The sequence below is a fragment of the Vicugna pacos genome, chromosome 23, assembly GCF_048564905.1.
Source record: "Vicugna pacos chromosome 23, VicPac4, whole genome shotgun sequence".
NCBI classification, from domain to species: Eukaryota; Metazoa; Chordata; class Mammalia; order Artiodactyla; family Camelidae; genus Vicugna; species Vicugna pacos.
Genome location: NC_133009.1, coordinates 37807414 through 37825680, shown reverse-complemented (window position 1 = coordinate 37825680; position 18267 = coordinate 37807414).

Sequence of the window (18267 nt, the reverse complement as noted above, 5' to 3'; positions counted from 1 at the left end):
CTGGTCCCAGAGCCCCACAGGGAGGGCTCAGCCCCTGACAGGGTGACAAACCAGCCCAGCTTGCCTGGGACTCTCCCGGTTTTAGCACTGAAAACTGTGTCTTGAGAAGGCCCTCAGTCCTGGGGACTTGGGGACCATGGGTCACCCCAGCCTGGCCCAGCGTCAGGAAGCCTGGCCTCGCCCACCCTCTGGATCTCACCGGTCAGCTCTGCACACAGCACTCGGCCCCTGAAGGGACCATGCAGAGTCCCAGGCAGGAGCTATGATGCGATGGCCCAGGGGCACTGCCACCCCGCCTCCTGCACCAGCGGAATTTCTTGCATCCTGAGGAGAGTCAGGCCCTGGCTGCAGGGAGGAAGTCTCCCCCGCCCCACCCCAGTGCTTTGTGTCTGCTGCACCCAAGCCAGAGCCTGGCCCCCCTGTTGTGTCCTGGAGGGGAGTGGATGGCATGGGGAGGTGGGACCCGGAGGCAGGGACAGAACATGGGCGAGGGGCGGGGATGCAGAAGACGTTTGAGGTTTGAGGTGGTCCTTCTGAAGGAAGGATAGGATTCTGACTACCAGAGAGTGGGGAAAGCACAGGGGAGGATGCGGCCTGGGCAAAGGGACCAGGGCTGGAAAGGGTGAGACGCACTGAGCCCCGGGAGCAACAGGTGAGCACAGAGGGGGTGGCTGCCTCGGACCCACCGATGCTGACGCCGCTGACGGTGCTGGATGCTGCCGCTGGCCGTGTCTGGGCCTCCTTCTCCAGGTGGGCGGGGGAGGTGGGGAGAGCCCATCCCTCGCTGCTGGTCTTACACCCCCCCCTTTATTTTATTACAAACGTCCGTTCATTGAAGAAAAATGTGGAAGGACAGAAAGTTGTAAAGAAGAAAGCAGATCTCGCCTGCGTGTCCCCTTCTTTCAGAGATGCCTGTCGTCAGCACGTTGTGTGTCCTGCTGCTTCCGCTCCTTCCAGGGGCGAGTGTGACGTGCAGTTAAGGCATGTGGCGTGCGCTGCGTCATTGTTCACACACGGGGGCGTGCTATACGTATTCTAATATATCTTGATTTTTTATGTATTAATATGTTGTGTGATGAGGCCCTGATGTTAAATGTTTTAATGCCTGTATATTTTTCTGTATGCTTGTCATTGTTTATTTGACAGGCCAATCCCTTATGAGCTGGACTCCCTGTGTGGGGAGGCAGGCCTCCAGGCTAAGCAGGATGCGCAGACGCACAAACGGGGCTCGGAAAGTGACCCTGCCGGCCACTGTCAGTTCCGCTCGGCTGGGGTGGCCGGGGCAGCCATTCAGGGCTTTGCGCATGCAAAGCGAGGCTGCGGACCCTGCTCACCCCGCTTCCACACGGCCACAGACGCCTCTCCCTGCCTGGGTGGCCCCCGCGGGTCCGCCAGAATGGTCTGTTTCTCCAGCAAGCCCCCTCCCAGCAAGGTCTCTGGAAGCCCCCTCCCCCCCTTTGCCTTTGTCCTCACCCCGTGGGTTTGCAGCCAGGGCCCTGACTCCGAGGAGCCTTCAGAGGGGAACTTGCTGTGTGGACACCGCAGCCCGCGGTGCTGGAAGAGCTTGGACTATCTCCTGACAGATTAAATGGCAGGCCTCGGGGCGGGCGAGTCCCAGCCCAGGGTGCAGAAAACTCAGGGCTGCTGTCCTGGCCCAGGGGCCTGGTGGAGAGGCAGTGAGTGGAGTGCGCGGAGTGGTGTCTCTCTCTCTCATACACGCACATGCACGCACACACACGCACACACACGCACCCTGCCAGCTCCTATGCCCTCACTTAGCCTCAGGGGCCAGGGCCCTGGGAGAGCCATCTGGCCACAAGGGCGACCGCCTTCCTCTGTTTCCTGCGTCTTCCTCAGACTGTGGCCCGTCTTGTGATTTTCTTTGCCAGATTTCGCTCTTCTCCAGGACTCCCTGGAGAAGGAAGCCCACATGGGCGGTTGGCCTCTGGCCACACTCTTGCTTCCTGGCCTCGGTTTTCATAAATGGAGACTAAGAACAGTAATTTTCCCCTTTTCCAGGAATCCTGTGCAAATAAACAAGGTCAAGAGCACACAAGTGAGCAAAGAAGCTGTGTGGGTTCCCTGAGTTCTGGTCCCTGTGGGGCAGCCCTCAGCGCTGGTCTCCCATGAGCCGCACGCCCTGCATGAGCCCCAGCTCCTGCCTGGCCCAGGGAGGCCCCCCTCTTCCTTGGAGACTCACCTGGGAGCCCCGGCGGCAGGCAGAGCCGAATCAGGCCCTGGTGATCCCTGCCTCCTGCAGGGCTGGCACAGACCCCCTGGAGAGCCGGCTGGCTGGGGCCTTGCTTCTGACCAGTGGGACAGATGTGGCCCCACGTCTGGGATTAGGCTGCGGAAGACTTTCTGCTCCTTCTGACGAAGAAAACGGCCGTGTCAGACGGGCCATTTGGCAGGGATGGAGGGTGGTCTGGGTCTCACCGCCCACCTTTCCGTTGGAGACAGGTCCCTCCTCAGTCAGACCTTCAGATGAGACCCTGCTCCTGGCTGATGACAGGATTGCTGCCTGGTGCGACCCTGGAGCAGAGGTCCGGCCAGACACGCTGGGGACCCGGACCCCGAGGAACCATGAGATGAGGCCCATGTGGTTTACACCACGAGTCTGTGACGACTTGCCACATGGTGATCGATGATAAAGCAGACACCGTCTTCAGAGTCTCTTCCTGCCCTGACAAGGCCAGGGCCCCCTGCTCACGCCCATCACTGTCCACCACACACTCCATGCAGCAGGAACCACACACTCTTCACCTTTTGTCTCTGCAGCTGGCTCTGCACCTGGCACACAGCGCGAGTTCAGTAGGTGTTTGCAGTGTCTGAGGTTCTGGAATCTCCCCCCATCTCTGCTCCCCACCTCCCTCCACGTCTGACAGTTTGCTTTTTCAGAAAGCAGTCCCGGAGCAGGCATCAGAGTGCCCTGGGCTGAGGGAGGGGCCAGGCCAGGCCATTGTGGGGCGGGAGCTCCCGGCTCAGCCCCCTGGGCTTGGGGGCCGCAGAGGAAAGCTGAGGGCTGGGAGGGAGCAAGGCAGGGTCCACGGTCTCCCATGTAGGCGATGCCCCTTCTCTCGCCGGCCTGCTAAGCCCAGGACATCCTGCCTTGCTGCCTCAGACATCCGGAATGTTCCCAGGCTGGAAGTTTGTCCCTGGCTGATGAGAAGTGCTCTCCCTATGGCAGGGAGGATGAACTCTTTGAGAAGGAAATTCTGACACAGGAGAGGGCCGGGGGCAGACACCTGCCCTCCTCACACCGTCGGGCAAGGAGATCGTGGCCAGCAGCCTCCTGTGGCTGCTGTGACCAGGGACACAAACGTGGTGGCTTGAAACCCCTTCTTTCACAGCTCCGGAGACCGCGAGTCCAAAGTCACCATCAGGCTGATGACGGCCGAGGCCAGGCTGTCGGCAGGGCTGTGCTCGCTCTGAGCCTCTGGGCAAGAATCAGTTCCTGCCCGTCCAGCTCCTGGGCTCCAGGTGTCCTGGGCTGTGGCCGCATCACTCCAACCTCTCCCCTGTGGTCACGGTGCCCCCTCCTCTTCTGTCTGTAATGCTCCGTGTGCCGCCCTCTCACGGCCCCGCGATAAACTTCACAGCCCACCTGCATAGTCCGGGATCATCTCCCCAGCTCAAGAGCCTTCATGTGGTCCCATTTGCTAAGTCTTTGCCATGTAAGGTAATATGCACAGGTTCCAGGGATGAGGATGTGGACATCCGGGGGGCTGTCATGAAGGGTGAGCCCGGAAGCGGAGAAATGGGGGCACAGAGCGGCCCAAATCTGTACTCTCACCCGGCCAGTGAAGCCTGGAGTCTGAACTCCCAGACCAACCTCCCAGCTGCGAAGGGCTGTCCCTGCACGGGGCCGGGGGGGGGAGTCCAGGACAGGCCGGGCCAGCTCCGCCTTGCCCACCTTGGCAGCGCATGTCTGTCCCTGGCTTCGGCCTCCTCCCCCCCACCCACCCAGGCACCTGCCTGGGAGGTCTGGGCTGTGTCGGGGCGTCTGGCCTCAGAGCCGGGCTCTCTTTCTCTCCGAGAGCAACATCTCCCCAGCAGCGGGCCTGGGTGCGGCGTCCCTCCATGGGGGTGGCCGTACGTCCCCGTCCTGCCCACGCCCACGGGAACGGCTGGGGCCAGGGCACATCTTGTGGACCTAGCCCCTCCTGGGCCTGCTGACTGCTCCCTGGGCCCGAGCCTCTGCCTTGGCTGTGATGCCGGCGGTCGGCCCCAGCGCTGTTCACTGGGGAACTTCAGAAGCCCGGAAGGGGCTGGGTGTGGCTGGCGAGGACCCAGGCGGAAGGGTGTTGCCGGGGGCACATGAGCCTCCTCACCCTTCATCACCAGCACCCAAGGGGCCTTTGTCCAGACCTGAAGGACGCCAGGCCCCGGGGAGCCCTGGACCAGCTGGGAGGCCCATCCCAGCCCCCGGGCGGGGCCCTGCAGTCTGTTTACTCAGCCGCCTCCTCCCCAGGCGGTGCCTGCGGGGAGCAGGGCTTTGTCTGTCTTTGGCAGATGGCAAGTTCTGGGTGAGCGACCCGACGACGCTGAAAGATCCCCCTGTCCAAAACGGGTTTCCCTTCTCTTCTGACGCCGAGTCCACTGGGACAGTTGCGATGGTTTGAAGGGTGAGAAAATGCCTCGTGAAGCTGGGACGCTACACACTCAGAGGTGACTGTTAGTAGCGTCTCCAGGGAGCTGGGAGAGGACTCGCTCACCTCCAGGTGGGTGGGAAGGCCGCCCACCAGCTCGTTACCCAGAGTGATGGTCTCCGCTGCATGGCCTGGAGATAATGTTTCTTGGGGCTTTGAAAACAACCAGCTCATTTGATCTTCGCCACCTCCTGGAGCAGAGAGGATCCTCTCTCACTTTGTGGATAAAGAGACTGAGAATCCAGAGACATTTGGTAATTTGCTCAAAATCACACAGCGCTTGCCTTGTGTTGGATCAGAATCCGGATCTGTGGGCTGAGAATTGGCTGGGGTGGAGCAGCGAGAAGATACTGACGGAGCCTGGAGAAGCTGGCCGCCCGGAGGGGCAGGAAGCAAACACTGAGATGGGCCTGGGGTCAGGGTTTGGGAGCTGCACGTCCCTGCCTGGGTGGCTGAGGGTGGTGACTGGGCTGTAATTACGTCAGTCGTGGCTAATGTGGGCCTGGACTCTGCTGGGCGCATGGTCAGAGCTGGGAATAATTCAGTTAATAAAACAGCAGAGGGACACGGGTGGACAGAGGCTGTGAGACCGAGGGTGGGAGTGGAGGTTTTTAGAAGCACAGGGGCAGGGGTTTCCCGAGGGACAGCAGTGCGTGCCGCCCCGGGGGCCGGCTGGGCCCTGGTGGGTGGGAGGCCCTGAGATGAAACCTCGTCACAGCACTTGGTGGGGTGTCCGGGGTGTGATCCAGCCATGAGTGGCCACTCGGCCTGGCCCCGCGGCCCTGGTCTGCCCTCCCCCGAGCCACAACAGAAGACAACAGTCCCAGAACGACCCTCCTGGGCACAGGACAGGCGATGCCCAGCAGGACAAGGAGCCCTTGTGCACCCTGCACGCAAATCCCGCTCCTCCTCCCCTGGCCTTGGGGGGTGGTTGGAAGTTCAGATGCCGGGGGGGGGGGGCAGGGGGCGGGGCTGGGTCACCTGGAGGTCTCTGGGAGCCCCGGGTTCCTGGAGCCGGAGCGGGCGAGGGTCCTGGTGCAGCTCCAGTGGGCCCTCTTTGACGAGAAAGGAGCAGGGATGCTGAGCTGCCCAGAGCTCACAGCGCACAGCAGCCCTTGGGCACAAGGCAGATGGATGACTAGTCCCACTTTGCAAGTGGGGAAACAGAGTCCAGCAGGTGGGAGGCTCCACCTGAAGCCACCCCCGAGTAAGTGGAGGCTCCAGGATTCACGGTAACGCGGGCGTGGGGACAGGATGGGGTGGGAGTCTGAGTGTACCTGGGGCACGGGGCCATCTGAAGGGTGGGGTTGGGTGGGGTCCCCCCTCCCATCCATCCACCCACCTTCCATCCGCTTCCACCGCTGCCCCTACCCCGTCAGGTGTCTGGGGGCCCAGGCAGAGCCTGCAATGCCCCAGGGAGGGGGCGCAGGGTCCCAGCGGGGCAGCACAGATTTACTCAGCCTTTCCTTGAAAATTCCACACTCTGGGCGTTTGGCGGGAGCCTGGAATGCACTTCGTCGGAACAATCTGCCTTTCAGGGCGCACTGCATCAATCACCTCATTGTCCTCCTTGTCCTGGGCCGCTGAGGCTGTGGGGGTGGGGCATCGGGGTGGGAGGAGGAAGGGGCGCCCCCTGGTGTCCCAGTCTGCACACACCCATTGGGGTGCCCGAGCTGGACTGTGCCGCGGCCTGACGGCAGCTTCCCACCCTGCCACCACTCCCCATCGCGTTCCCGGATCCGGGTGGAGCTGGAGGGAGGTTGTGTGGGGACAAGACACAGAGCAGGGGGTCAGGCATGTCACGAAAGAAGGACGCTGCTGTCCAGCAGTCCAAGGACAGTCCAAGGGTCCAGGGCCAGAGTTCAGCCTCGAACGGCTCCTGACATGTGTGGCGTTGGGTGACTCAGCCCCCTCTCTGGGCCTCCGCGGTAAACGAGCTGGCCTGGGGACGGCACACACACAGTCCTGCACACGGTCCCGCAGCATGGGAGGGGTTTGAATCCGGGCTCCGCCCCTCGCCCTTCAGGGGCCGCTCTTCCCCCTGATGAGCCTCGGTTTCTCGCTCGGTAAAATGGGCTTAAAAACAATCACTCCTCATTATTCGTGGAATCCATATTCGCAAGTCAGCCCACTTGCTAAACTGTATTTGTCACCCCCAAGTCAATCCACCGCTCAGCACCAGCAGGCTCTCCCTGCGGAAACGTCTGTGCTCCGGAGACGGCGAGGACAAGAGCTCCCTGACTTCAGTGAGATCCAAGGCACAGAGGTCCTTGAGGAAACTGGCGCAGCAGCCCAGACAACGCCTGAGCCTCCCCCCAGGCCTGTGTCTGCCCCCGGGGGTGGGGGTGCCCACAGCTCGCCCAGGTCACCCCGACTGACTCTGCCTCCTTCGGCCTGTAGTCCGGGGGGCTCTGAGCCGCCCGCACCACTGTCACCAAGGAGACCTTCCTCCCGAGATGCGTGGTGCACCCCCCACCTCGCACCCGGCTGCCCCTGCCACGTCCTCTCTGTGAGTTTAGTTTGAACTCGTTTTGGTTAAGTTGGAAGTACTCACATAATCTGTGTAAGTACTTTTCACAGCCAAGCCAGGCAGTGTGCTATGATCGCTGCCCCAGTTTAACAGCAGTTTGATTTTCCCTGACGCTAAGTTTTGCCCGGTTTGTGCTTCTTGGTTGCCTGTGTCCACAACTCAAGGAGACCCCGTTTTGCCGGCGGCAGAGGGAGCTCAGTACCCCCACCCACAGGGGCATCTAGGCCCTCCATCCCTCCCTCCCTCCCCTCGTTTCTTTCCCGTTTCTTCCATGACCTCTGCCCCCAACCTGTGCCAGTCACGCTGGGCCTCAGCCTCGGCGCTGGTCGTCTGGGTGCCTCCCCCACCCCCATCCTAGCGCTCCCCGTTCCCGGCGCTCGGCCCCTCTCTGTGGGCTGCTCCTTCGGTCTGGGGAAGCGCAACCTCCAACAGCTTCTTGAGAAAAGGCACATGGGAATCCTGACGCTTCAGAGACTGAAAAGCATCTTTCCTCCACCTTCTCGGTTGTTGATGGTCTGGTGGGGCATCGAGTTCAAATCATTGTCCTGATCCAGGGAAAATGTGGGGCGAGAGGATGGCCGTGTCCCTGGTCTCGGTCAGGTCGCTGGGAAGCACCCCACGAAGTGGGGGTCCCTGGCTTCTCACTGGGAAGAATTCAAAGGCGAGCTTCAGGCGAGTGAAGGTAGATTCATTCAGAGACACACACTCCCTAGTGTCCCACTCAGAGGGGGAGCGGCCAGGAGGGGCGGGGCTGGTAGCTTCTGTGGGCTGGGGGACTTCATATGCTAACAAGTGGGGCACTATTCCAACTTCTCTGGGGAAGGGGCGGGGGTTCCCAGGATCTGGGCCATCCCCGACTTTTTGACCTTTCATGATCAGCCTCGAAACTGTCGATGTCACCTGTGGGAGTGACTGTCATGGCATCTGTGGGGTGCCATTTACCAAGCTAATCTGCCACAGTGAGCGTACAGTGAGGCGCAGGTCTCCTGGAAGTCCACCCTCCCGCCCACCGTCTTGGGCCCCAAGACCCACTGGGAGCTGGACCTCTGGCCGCCCTGGTGCTGACGGCTGCCCCCTGCCCCTCCTTCCCGTCTCAGTCCCGGGGAGTTTTGGAGGCATTTTCCTGCTGTGTTCTGGTTTCCGGCGGTGCTATGAGAGGCTGTGGCTACGTAACCTTTCAGGCTTCCGTGTGTGAGCTCTTCCTCTCTGGAAGCTTGTCCCCAGGGCCTCGGGCTTTGGGTCCCAGCGGAGCGGTTGCTGGGTGAGCCCACCCCTGCGTTTCTGGGAGGTGCGGCTTCAGCGTCTCTGATAACCGGCTCCTTCTGGCATCTCTGATCTTGCCAGAGCTCCAGGTGGTAAGATACTGGACCCCTGGGCCATCCTTTCATCCTCTCATCCTTCCTGAGCAATGCCCCATCTTTTTTTTTTTTTGTATTTTCTGGAAGATTTCTTCAACCTCCCCATCCAGCCCTTCTGCGGGATGCTGTGCTGTTGCTGTCGTGTTTCTAGTCCTAAGCGCTCTTTTTATGTTACACATGTTCCTTTTCCTTTTTGTGCATTTTCCCGTCTCACGGGCGCATCTCTCTCTCTCTTAATCATAGTTTTTGAGGTTTCACTCTGTTCCTTGCATTTTGTGTTTTCTCCAGGTTACTTTTTAATGTTTTAGTTCTATCAATTTAGGTGTTTTCCTCCGCTGTCTGGTGACCAGTCAACGTCCACTTACACATATGAATTGGAGGCTCTCCAAGGCTGACTGGAAGCTCTGTGCGCGGGTGGGGCTGGGGTCCCGCGGTCTACCTCCAGCGGCCTCACCTGAGAGGTGTCAGTTTTTCTGGATCAGAGCCCACAGTCTCCCACCAGGATGTACGAGCCTGGCTACCAGAGTCCCTGGAGCAGAAGTTGGGGGGGGGTACGTCCTACCCTCTGTCTGTGAACTTTGCTCCGTCCTCTTGTTGAGGACGACGTCCCCCAGTGTGATGCCGTGTCCTCAGCTGCGCCTGCTACCTGTTGCGCTGTGCACCCTCCTTCCCTGACTCTGATCCCTTCCTCCTAGGACATTCTTCTGGTCTCTTCTCCTCCTCTGCATCTCTCCCCAGCCCCCTTCACATGTCCACCCCCTGGGGTTTCATCCCCACCTTCTCCTCCCCACTCCCTTCTGTCCCCACACCTTGCCTGACTTCTCAACGCTGTGGGGCTGATGACTCCCAGTCTGCCTTTCCAGGCACAATCTCCCCCGAGCTGGGTACTGGAATGCCCAGCCCAGCAGCTACTGGCTGGGTCACCGATCTGCCCCTGAGCATCTCAGGTTTGTCTGTCTAACATGGAACTGGCTGGTTTCATCCCAAACCAGCCCCTCCTCTGAGACTTTCTTCTGCTTTCAGTTTAAGGCACCACATCCACCCTGGTGACTAAGCCAGAAAATTATTCTAGATTCTTTCCCTGTCCCCCTCCCGGACACTGCCCCCCACGCCCCCCCAACTAGTGCTGAAGACCAGTCCCCTGATTGTCTGTGGCATGTCTTGCCCACAAGAAGACGTTGCCTGCCATTCGGAGAGACAAGGACTATTGCAGCCATCAAGCCATTAGCCACTGCAGCTGTCCCTCCAGGGCGCCCTGGGGGGACTCAGGGTGCTGAAAAGCAGGATGCGGCCCCAGACCGCTATGATGCAGATCTAAGGAGTAACTTCCACTGCACAGACCCTGGCGTCTTCCCTACACAGAAAAACAATAAAACCTTCAGGAAGCCTTTGATGTTCGACTGTGAGTTTTTTTTCCAACAAAACTTCCTGTATATCCTGGCTCCTCCCCGTCTCTACCGAGCAGCTCCTCAGAGGCTCTGAGAGGCTGCCTCCTGGGCTACAGTCCTTAGTGAGTTCCCCTAACAAAACTTAACTAGAAACTTTCAGGTTGTGTGTTTTTCTTCGGTTGAGTGTCCTCTGTTCCAGGCTGCTGCTGCTGCTGCTGCCTTAATTCAGGTCCTCCTCGGCAGTCACCCTTATTTTTTATTATTATTATTATTATACTGTTGTATTTTTGTGTTATTCACATCATATTTAGATCTTGTCATATTTGGTTATTGTTGTTGTTATTATGATGATGATGATGATGATGATGATGCCTCTGACCTGACCCCTTGGTCTCCAACTCTTCCACCCTCTGATCTGGCCTTTCTTCTGCAGGCGGCATGAACTTTCTAAAATTTGACTCTCACTGTGTTGCCCTGGTTTACAGCCCTTTAACGGACCTCTGTTAAATGCATGGGGTTCCAGCTGCTTGGCACCTGGCGTGCAGAGCAGGCTTTGTGACGTGTCATCACCCTGCATGCAGTCCCAGCTCGCCAGCTCCGGCTTGTCCCCAGCTAGTCCTTCACGCTCTAGCAAGAGCAAACTGCCTGTAGTTCCCCCACCTGTCGCGGGCTTTCCTGCCACTGAGCCGTGCTCAGACCATCTTGGGTCTGTGATGCCCTTTCTCCTTGGTTGCCAGATGAACTCCCATACTTTCTAAAAATCCTAGATCAGGGGTTCCCTTGAGTCCCCGCTCAGAGAATTCATCACACCTTGTCAGCAAAACAAGAAAACACACGTGTTACTTATGTGTATTATTACAACTGGGGAGTTTTCCTGTGTTCACGTGGACAACAGAGCAGGAGGCAGAGGCTCCCTGTCTGCCTTGATTTTAGTCTGAATTGTGAAGAATTCGCATTTCCCGAGGTCAGGGAGAGGATAACAGGTGAGGTGCAGCAAGTGTGCGTCACCCAGGGGAGACCCCCTGAGTTGCTGGGAAGTGACTGTCCACGGAGGGAGGTGCTGGTGAGAATGAATACGACTTTGTCACAGGCTGTGAACTGCTGAGGCGCCCGGGCCCCCACGAGTCTCCCTGGAAACCTTGACACCCCTAGTGTAGGAGGGGGTTCTTCATACCTTCGCCTCCTGGGAGTCAGGAAGCGCCCCGCATGGCCTGCCCAGCTCCGCCCTGTAGTGTCTGCACCTTCCCCTGCAGCCTTTCCTCAGCGTCACCTGGGTCACCCCAGAGAGGAGCGGGGGACACGGGGCCCCCTCCCCAGAAGGACTGCACGTCGTCGGACACAGTTACGCACACACCCCCACGTGGGTCCTTGAATGGCTTCAGGGGGTCGCGGAGCCCCTGTGACAGCGGGTGGCTTCCAAACGATGCGTGAGAACGTTACGGATTTGGGGAGGTTTCGAAGGAAGTGCTGAGCCCTCCAAAAGTAAAGAGCCCCTTAACCAGGGGGACTTTTAGACGCAGGGACCCTCCCTTTAAGGGAAGCCACTTTGAAAGCAGCCACACGGGTCACGTGACTGCCCTGCGGGCCCTCTGACAGTCAGGCTGTGTCGCCCGCCCTCCCAGCTTCAGCGCGGGCTTGGCCCGCGTCACCTGTGCGGGCCGCACCTGTCCCGGGAAGGCTCCGCGGGTGATGGATGTGGGACGGGGCTCGGGACACGTGACTGCGCCAGCGCAGTGGGGGCTGGGGGCGGGGTGAGCGCAGGGAAGGGGCGCAGCGGCCCCTAGTGCGCGCTCGCCGGGTGCTCGGGAGCCTCGCGGTCACACAGGCGCTCGCGCCCGCCCCGGCGCGCCCTCTGCCGGCCGGAAGGGGAACTTCGCCTCCGGCCCCGGCACGGGGACTTGGGCAGATTCCTCACCGCGGACACGCAAGGACTGAGCCGAACACCGCAGCGTCACGCAGCTCCTCGCGGAGGCCTCCCTCACTCGTCCTTTCAGGGACGCTGGGCGAAGCCGCGAAACCACGAGGTCCCCGCTCAGCCGTGGCCGATCCACGCTCGGCAGCGTCGATGGTGAGACTCCCCCGGTCATGCCTGTTTCCAGGGGCATTTGACGGGATTCGAAACCACGCTTCGTTTTTCCTCGATCCTTTGTGCTTTTTAAAACCCCACTTTATAGACAAAATAAGTGAATCAGGGTAGCAGCAATAATCTACTGAAAGCAGGACAGTGGTTCTCACACTTCACCGAGGACTCTCAGGCCCTTCGTCTGCTGGTCCCGATTGCCAATACTCCCGCGTCAGAGCTGGAAGCGGAAAACCTTTCAAATATTGATTAACTTACTTAATAACTATAAGTCCATCTTACATCTTATTATGGAAGCCCAGATAGGTTTACGTAATCAGACTATGTAGCATAAACAAAGTGCTTCTGTAAATATGCTATAAATAACAAAGATGTGTCCATACCAATAAAATTAATTATCATTACTGATTATAAATTAAAAGTTTAATAGTAAAGTTATAAAACGTAAATATCTAATAAGAAGAAAGTCAGTGTTTCACACTTTGGCAAACCCCTCTGATGCCTGGTTGCCAGAAGACAGCTAGGTTCTCACCTGCTTCTGCGGCCAGTCTGCTGTTACGTTACGTCGTGCTGAGGTTCACAAAAAACATCCAGCCTTACGTCGATAAGTAGTTGGAAAAGAGAGAAGTATTTTTAAAATTTTATTTATTTACTTATTTTTGCTTTGTTTTTGGGGGAGGGAGGTAATTAGTTTTCTTTCCTTCTTATTCTTATTTTTTAATGGAGGCACTAGGGATTGAAACTCAGACCTCATGCCTGCAAAGCATGCTCGCTACCACTGCGCTACACCCTTCCCCCAAGAGAGAAGTGTTTTACAGTTTTTTCAGAGAATTGTGGATACTCTTCCGGGGTTACTGTATCAAAACTCAGCAGGTGGAGGTTTCTTGAAGGTTAGTTACAATGTGGAACCTTAAACCGTATCAATGAAGTTTTCATTTTTCATTGAAGTTACATTAAAATCCACATTTACGTTGCACTTTGAGTGGGTGTCTCACTCATTCACTCTTCTGTGGTTCTGTAATAGGACGCATCGGTCCTTCAGAAAATATGCTGTGTTAACACATTTTATGCACTAGTCAATGATTTTTAAGAACTACATTCTTTAATATTGCCGCCGGGCTTATCTGGAAAGGCTACGTATTTGGGAAGCTGTCAAGCTCATGATGGCAGATGCAAATTTTCCAAGATTTGAATTTTCTTTTGAAAGCTTGACTTTTATAATTGGCAGCAAATACGCTCAGCTGTTTCCTTTGAGGTGACAGATCTACTTAGTTCATTTCTGAGAAAATATTTACCAATGTTCAATCCTACCCACTGTAGTTTTTCAGTCAAGTGAGAATGCCACACCAGGGATGTGGCAGCTGGGATGCCGTGTTCCCTTGTACTTACACCTGCAGGCGCACAGCAGATGTGCTCCCTGTACACGGATGGTTCAATGGAGAACACTTGGCCCTTTCTTCCGCTTCATCAAAGACACTCTTAGGAAAACTGGCTTTTCCCCCTAAAGTGAGCGGTGGGCAGAACGCAGCTATAGCACAGTCTGGTGCCATGGCCCGACTCCCATGCTGGCACCAGAAGTTCCACCTGCCACTGCCTTTGCTCCCCAGCACGATGCAGCACGATGGAAAACGTGGGTCACGTCCCCGGGAGGCATTGCCAGAGACAGGCCCGTGGCGGGGAAGAGATGGGTCCGTCTAGCGGGGCTTGATGCTGTCTCCGCGGCCCACGAGGCTGGGAGGGTCCATTTCACCCGGAAACCCCAGCTGGTTTCCCACCTCTCCTTCTGGTTCCCATTGGGTGCAGTTCTGTGTCTATGGGACCATGTCCCCTGCTGGACCCACAGGGAGCCAGTGGAGGGTGTGGACCCTCCTACAGGCAACCCCTCTGACAAGGAGAGAGACGTGGATGGAGGTGTGAGCAGACCTTTGGCAGGACGACTGCACTGGGAGGGACACGGGGGGGGCCCTCCGCTTCCTGGCAGCTGCCCCCCAGCCCTTGGCCCCGTGGGTCCTGGCCCTGGTGCGGGTGCAGGGCTTCAGGGGGGTCATCTCGCCCTGGCAGGGTCTTGTAGAACCGCTGATGGAGGGGCCCCTTCCTGGCCAGATCCTCCCCAGGGAGCCTGCAAAGTCATCACCAGGTGGGGGCGGGTGGACAGAGAGGGTGAGATGTGGGGCCCGGAGGGAGGTGCTCCCTGGACGGAGGTGCTCCCCAGATGAAGGAGGGGGCAGGGAGGCTGGGTGCTCCCCAGACGCTGCAGGGCCCTCTGTCTGCATTGGCACCTGCTTCCCCAGCATTCCTGGCCCCGGCCTGGGCACGGGGTGGTCACAGCTCACAGAGAGACATCCAAGGGGCTCAGTTTCATGTCAACAAGGCCCAGCTGCCCAGCTGCTGTTTCTATGTGCATCTGAGCTCATCGTTGGAGGGGAGAGCGGGTCGTCACCTAAGTCAAGGTCAGAGAGAGGCTGTGTCTGCCCCTTCCTGGGGAGGGGTGGAGGGTGGAGGGTGGGCAGTGTGCCTGGACCCTCCAGGTGCCAAGAACTTGAACAGGACGGCTCCCGAGCTGGCCCTTCCCCTGTGGCCCCAGCCATGGGCACCCTGCCTTCATTCCAGGACCCAGGGGACAGGCAGGATCTCTCCTGAGCCCTGAGGGGCGATCTCCTGCACTGTCTCTGGTCGGAAGCCTCCTCTCCGTGTTTCCATCTGTCGTTTGTTCCATGAGCATTGGTCGAGCACCTGCTGTGTGTCAGGCGCTGTGTGTCAGGCGCTGTGTGGGAAGACAGGAGTAGGGCTGGGCCAACACTCAGGCTTCTCCAGAAGAGTAAACAGATGTCAGCCTTGCGGGTTAAGTGCAGGGAAAGAGGGTTGCATAGGGGCTGGGGAGGGCTCCTCGTGCAGGCAGGGTGGTCGGGGCAGGCTTCCTGGAGGAGGCAATGCTCCACTGACGCTTGGGAGAGAAGGGCCTTCTGAGAAGCCTCTGTGGCCCCGGGAGCTTCGCATGGTCGTGTGTCCGGAGCTGAGGGCATGTGCCGACCTTCACCTCCCTTTCACAGGTGAGGACACGGAGGCCCAGAAGCCCCTGGTGAGTGTTGCTGTGTGAGGCGGAGCCGCCTGTCCCGAGGCTGGGGGTCCACTGGCCGAGTCTCTAATGTGCAGGCCTGGATGGGGAGGCTGGTTTGTGGCAGGAAACTGAGGCGCGGGTGGCTGCTTTTCAGTTCTTTGTTCCTTCTGCTCTCTGCCTCCAGCCCCCGCCTCACCTCTGCTCAGAACTTGGCAGGGGACGCTAGCTCTGGACCAGTCCACGGGTGCCAACCGGACACCCGAGGGCCCCGCCCCCACGGCCAGCCGAGCGCCCTGCCTGGTTCCCCATCTACCCTCCCCTCTGCCATCCCCGCTCCTGCCGCCCCGTTTTGTTAGCTTCACGGCAGTCTCTCCAGGCCCCCGCGGCTGCCTGAACCTTCTTCCTAAAATGAGCTCGTGGTCGCCCCGCCAGCTCCCCAGCAGTGACTCAGGTGAAGCACAGACCCCGCGGCGGAGTCGCAGGCCCCTTGGGGCCTCTGTCGGCCTCCTCGGCCGCTGCGCTGCATGCCCTCAGCACCTGCTTCTGCTCACCTACTGGTCGGTCTGTTCTCTGGGCTCTTCCCTTTCAAAAAGTGGGTTAATCCACGCGCATGATTTGTTCCGTTTTTGTGCGTAGTAAGATTTTGTAAGAAAGCTGTTGCACAAACTATAAACGTAATCAGCCCGTGCAGTGAACTCCAGCGAACTCGTCCTGGCTCCCAGACTCCCTCTCTGATCCCAGCGGCTCCGTGTCTGGGGCCCAAGTTCATTCTCCACCCCAGCCCCTCGGCCTGGAATCTGTGCCCCTCACCCCCAGAGCTTCCCAGACCCTGCTCTGGCTGCCTTCCAGCACGGAGCTTCCCAAAGGTGACCTGACCGGAGCCCAGTTAGAGCCACATCTGCTGGTCCAGAGGCCAGAGCCTCCCCTCGGCGCTGCCCCCACCGTCTGCAGTCAGCTGCAAGCAAGGCCCGCCTCACTCTCGGAGCCCCCCACCCCCGTGGAACTGTGGGTATGTCCCCTGAGGACACCCTCATCCACCAGCTCTGTCCCCGCTCAACAGGAGCATGGCCTTGAGAGGGGTCAGTGCTCTGCCTGCCCCGCCCCCGCCTGGACTCCTGGCTCCCGAGCTGACCAACAATAAGTCACTGGATTAACATAGCGGGCATTGTCTTCTCCTGACCGCAGGGTGGGTATTAGCTGTTTGTCTACTGTCCTAAAAATAGCCGGTAAACAGGTGCAGCCCCGGCTCCGGCTCCCTGGATGCCGGGCACAGAGCCTGGGCCGAGGAGAGGGGCCTTAGTCTCCCCAGGTCCCAGGCACGGGCCTGGGGTGCCCTTGGAACCTGGGAAACCCACCTGGAGAGGGTGCAGAGCAACTGCAGACCCTCAGACCCTGTGGGCGTGGAGGTCAGGTCAGCTCCACAGCCTCGCTGGACCCCCAAGGCACTGTTTACATCACCCCCGGGTGCAGGCATGCCCCTGGCGCATGTGTACCAGGCCTAGAGGATGCCCCAGCCTCAGGACTTTCGCCCTCTTGGAGCACTGGTGGGGGGCCTGGTTGCCACATTTCCTTGCGGCAGATGTAGGGCCAGTGAGATGACTCCTTTCCCCAGCTCTGCTGCCCCCAGGCCTCCCAGTGCCCCGGCCGCTTCCCTGCTCAGGGCCCCCTCTGATCTGCTGCCCACCCCCTCTTTCTTGGACTCCTGTCTCCTAGGTGGTGGCTGCTGTGTGCACAGGCTCTGTGTGTCCTCCTGAGCCTGGGGCACGGCTCAGGGTGTCTTCAAGCCCGCTGGCTGCTGCGTGCACCGCGGCGTCCCCTCCATGAGGTGTCCCCTCCGTGAGGTGTGTGTGTGGTGGGGTGTGGGGGGAGCAGGGCAGTGGGAGGGGTGGCGGGCCTGTTCTATTTTTACTGGCCAGTGGCTGCGGGCGGTAGTTTTCATAGCCTCCCCTCGGCTCTGCCCCCAGCAGTCCGCAGTCAGCTGCGAGACGAGGCCAGCCTCACTCCCGGAGCCTGAGGAAGGTAGGTGTCTGCACCCGGCAGAGCGCCTGGGCTCCAGACCCAGGGGCAAGCCAGGGCGTGCAGGTGGCAGAAGGCAGCTCGGGAGGTGCAGCAGGGTTTGCTGGGGGAACAGTCCTAAGACACCTACGGCAAGGCGGCATCTCTCCTGCAAAACTGGTTGGAGGTGAAGCTCCTGCCCGTTTTGAGACTGGGAGCCGTGCGCGGAGTCGTCCACGGGCTGCCCAAGGAGCCCCAGGGCAGCGCCTAGCGGGTCTTGGCTCACACCGGCTGCCCGGCCAGTCCCGGAGGGGGAGGGTTCCTGAGGGAAGGGGTGGCATCGGGGACCAGAGGGGGCAGGGGGCTGCATCTGGAACTTGAGGGAGAGCTGGTGAGCAGTGCGAGTGGGGAGGAGAAGGGAGGTCTGTGGGCAGGACTCGGGGAGGGAGCCTGGACCCCCCACCGCCGCCCTAGGAGACTGCCCTGCCCCTTTGTTCTTTGTCTCTGAGGGATTCACTTGGCACCCTTTGCTGGCCAGCAGACAGGGGCGTGGTGGGCAGAGCGCCAACCCCGCGGCGGGGGGGCACCCCCACATGCCTTGTTCTGGAGTGGAGGTCATGTCGAGGTGGGGGTCCTGGGGGAGGCGGAGGCAGCATCGGGTTTGGAATGTGAGATTCTGTGAACACATCAGTGAGGCCCGGGCTGGGCTTTGGGGTGGGGGCTCTCTAACGGGTCGGGGGCTAGAGGCGGGAGACTGTCCCCAGCACCTCTAGGGGGGCTTTCTGTTCAGAGCTCAGGGCGGGGTGGGGTGGAGGTCCCACAGCCACAGCCCTGGGAGCACAAACCTTGTTCACGGTCAGTCAGGGAGGACCTGGATGCCCTTGAACTGGGGTCCAAGGTCAGGGGGTAGGGAGCACGGGAGGAACATGAGCCTGATGAGAAATCTGTGACCTGAACTGTCAGGTGTGTGCAGAAGTTGGTTCTTCTTTCCACACACACACACACACACACACACACGACACTTTTACACACGGACACACCTTGGTCTCATGGTCCAGCTGACATTCTGCCCCACCCATGGGGCCTCAGGGGAGGGCCCCCCAGCCCCCCTCAGTGGGTTCTGTTATCTCCTCTTTCCTGCAGCTCCCCCCCCTCACCGCTAGAGCCATGTCTACATCTGACTTCTTATCACCACCTGCTTGTCTTCCA